Source organism: Octodon degus, unplaced genomic scaffold (genome assembly GCF_000260255.1).
Source record: "Octodon degus isolate 3935 unplaced genomic scaffold, OctDeg1.0 scaffold00186, whole genome shotgun sequence".
Taxonomy (NCBI): domain Eukaryota; kingdom Metazoa; phylum Chordata; class Mammalia; order Rodentia; family Octodontidae; genus Octodon; species Octodon degus.
In genome coordinates, this window is record NW_004524762.1 from 27,178 (window position 1) to 31,128 (window position 3,951).

The window sequence follows — 3,951 nt, forward strand, 5'->3', positions numbered from 1 at the left end:
GGCGAGGCTGATAGAGCAGTCCTAGAGGCTGTGGTGTGGAACCCGAGATGCTGAAGGCACTGCAGGCCCAGGAGACTGCACTTCAGTCCCAGAAGACCACGCTTCAGACCCAGGAGGCCATGCTGCAGGGCCAGGAGACTGCACTGGTAGTAGAGCAGGATTCGTGTGGCTCTTCCCCTGCTCTTCTTCCTCTGGAACCTGGTTACCAGTGGCCACTCATGGCCCTCTGGATTTCAGTGTGGGCTTTGAGCGCTGGCCACAAGAGGAGGCAAGGGATATAAAAGTTAGAGGTGGGTGGAGGAGAGGGCGGGAGCCAGGCAGTGAGAGGCGTGTCCTACATCCTGTGTGTTTTCTGGTTGGAGGATCTCAGAGTCAGGCCAACCCCAGAAGGAAGTGCTTGAGGCCTCCTTCCCACACCTGTCCCTGCATCACCATCCCTACAGAAAGAGGATGGCAGGGAAGACACCACCCTGTATGGAAGTGCGCCAAACCCTTTACTCTTTAATTTTTAAATTTTCTTGAGACTGGGTCAGTCCTGGCCTGATAGAGGTGCTTGTCCTCCTTCAGCTTTCTATGCATCCTTCTCCTCACCTCACACAGCTCCTCATCTTCGCCTTTGCAGGCTCTTCTTTAGCTTCTAGAGCAGCTCATGGTGAGGCTTTTAGACCAGGCCTGGATGCTGTGGTGGAGTAACATAGCTGCTGAAGGTACTGATGGCCCAGGAGACCTGCTCTGCAGGTGCAGGAGACTACACTGAGGTTGGAGAGCAGGATTCCCGCAGCTCTTCCTGGCTCTTAGTTATCTGTTGTCCTGGGTCATAGGTGGCCACTCCTGCTCCTCGAGTTACAGTGTAGGCTCTGAGTGCTGGCCAAAAGAGGAGCTAGAGTGTAGAAGAGGGAGAGGTGGTAGGAGTAGACAGTAGGAGACAGGTGTGTCCTTGTTCCCCAGTATTTTCTAGTTGGAGGATATCGAGCTGAGGCCAACTGTGATAGAAAGTGTTGGAGGCCTCCTTCCCTCTCATGTCCTTGCAAAGCAACCCTCAGAGCAAGAGGAACTCAGTGAAGACCCTGCCCTGGAGGCAAACGTTCCAGACCCTTTAACTTTTATTTTGTTTGTTTTGTTTTACTTGAGACTGAGTCAGTTCATGGAGATCAGGCTAACCTTGAAGAAAATATGTAGCCCAGGATGGCTTCAGAGTCATAGAATCTTCCTGCCTTAGTATCCCCAGTCCATTCAACATTTTTAATTAATCCATAGGCTTTACTTGTTTGTCTTCATCTGCAAATTTTATAGGGTTTTCTAGGTTTACTGACTTTGATTCTTGTATTCTGAATATGAATCCTATGGATGAGAAGATTTGCAGGTGCTTTTTCTCTCATTTTGACAGCTGACTTCACAATCAGTTGTTTCCTACGCAGTGCAAAATCTTAGCAGTGCAGAATTTTTTTAATTGGATGCAGTGCTCTGTACTTTCTTTGATTTAGCTGCCCAAGCTTCCGGTGTCATTCCCGAAAAATGATCTCAACCACAGAGGGAGGGAGTGTTCACACTGGTTTTTTTCCAGTGTCCTATGGGTTGGTGTCTTCTGTTTAATATTTCAATTCATCTGGGTTGAATTTAGTGGATGATATAAGGTCAAGATCTCCTTGGTTTTTAGTTCTAGTGTGCCTTTACCCAGTGTAACCAATGCCAATTATTAAATAGCTGGTTTCTCCCATTGTGTATAATTTGTGCTTTTCCCAAGCATTAGTTGGTTCTGAGAGCAGGGTTTCTTCTGGGATAGCTATTGCATTCCATTGGTGGGTATATATCTTTATGGCAGCAAGATACTGTTTTCATAGCTGAAGCTTTGTAATATAATTGAAATTCATGAGTGTTAGACCTCAGTCTTTATCCTTGCTCAAGATTCCTTTAATTACTTCAAGTCTTCAGTGCTTCCATGCAAATTTTGCAACTTTCCTGCTTCCATGCAGAAAATGCTATTGGGATGGTAAGAAGTTGCACTGAACCTGCGCATTGTCTGGGCTTGCATGGATACTATGATGGCACTGAGTCTTCTGATTGTGAATATGGTCAGGTATTTATTCATTTGGATGCTGCTCTTTTTAATGTGCAGATATTTTACATTGTTCTTTAAATTTATTGCAAAGAATATTTTTCTTTCCATGCTGTTCCAAGTGGGATTCTGTTTAATGCTTCTTGGATGGAACATAGTTAGTATTTACAAATATAACTAGTTTCTGTATGTTGATTTTGTATCCTGCAATTTTACTAACAATGTTTACTAGTTTTCTTTCTCAGTATAGTACTAGGGTTTTCTATGTATAAGAACATGTTATCTGCAAACAGAAGAAAATGTACTTGTTTCTGCTATAAAGGCCTCCTACTTCTTTTGTAGTCTAGTGTTTGTGACTATGACTTTCAGTTCCATATGCATATAGAAGTGGTGTTCTATTCATGCTCCTGAGGCTTAAAGAAGATCCCTGATAGGCACAGCTTATGGAGGAGAGATTTAGTTTTTGTCACAGTTCAGAGAACTGAGTTACAGGTGACTGGCTCTGGGCAAATCCAAAACTGCACAGGACCTTAGAGGAGAAAACTGCTCGATGCATGGCAGCCAGGAACAGAGAGTGGGAGACAGAAGGTGCAGAGGCACTGAGGCAGGGACTGTCGATACTGCCACCCCGAGAGTCACTGTGCTCATGAGGCTGCAGCTTTCTGGGCATGTTCCATTGAAATTGAAGGACAATATGCTTAAGGATTAAGATTTGTTAAAATTTGTTTTTTTCCTGAAGTGAGTAGCTGTGTCACATACAATTTTCCTGTAACCTTGGGAGAAAATGAGAAATTTCCTAGATGATGATATGAATTTGCCGTCTTATGCTTGCTGCTCTTATATTACCTCATAATATACAAATTTTGGCCTTCCAAATGTGTATCTTCCTTGAGAAATGGAGGACCATGCTTCTCAGTGCCCCAAAGGAGAAAGAAAACAGTTGAAGTCACAAGTCAGTCACCTTACATTAGAGTGACAGAAGTAGGTCCTCTTATCAGATAAACAATGTTTGGTTCCTTGTTTGGCATTTAACATTAAACTGATGATTTGTTTACTGTCTCTTAGCTCCTTGAAAGTATAGTTTTGATTTGTGCTTTTCCTTTCTTCTTTTATAAGGTGAATCTGCTCTTCACTTTAGAACTTGTTGAAGAAAATTAACCTTTGTTGTATTTTTTACAAAGTTACTTTTAGAGGTTCAGCTTGTTTCTTTTTAAAAATTAGTCTATTCCTACTCTATGTGGATTGTATTTATTTTTTAAAATTTTTCTCAGATTGGGAGGATAACTCAGTCATCTAAGTCCCTCCTCAAAAGCACAAGTCCTGGTTCCATCTCCGGTATGGCAGCCCCTTCTGAACCAGATCCCCGGGCTCCCAACGCCTGTCTCAGAAAAAGGGCATGGGGGTGCAGTGCTGTAATCCCAGTGCTCAGAAGGCTGAGACAGGAGAATCATTAAGAGTCTGAGCTATGTAGTGAGACACTGTGCAAAATACATGAATACATAAAAAATTAAAATGGTTTTTCCCTCTTTAATCCCTTATTGTTTCTGACTGACATCTGTACTTCCCTGACTGCATACACTCTTTTCCTATTTTGGGAGAACTACTCAAAGATTTTACACATTAAGGTTACTGTGTATCTGATCTTCTTTTTCTTGGGATTGTGTCTTCTCATCCATGTGACGAAGGAGAAATAAATCTTCTAAACATCCAACTATCAGTCAAGTGAAGCTCATATTCCCCAAAGTAAAAAGCATGAATACCAAGAGTCAAAGAAGCTTAAGATCAGGAATGGTTAACTGAGAGATGGGAGGTCCTAAGAGCCAAGACCTTTCCCAAATGTGTTGTTGTGGAGGACCCTTTTCAGGACTATCACATACAGAAATGTCACGATGTGC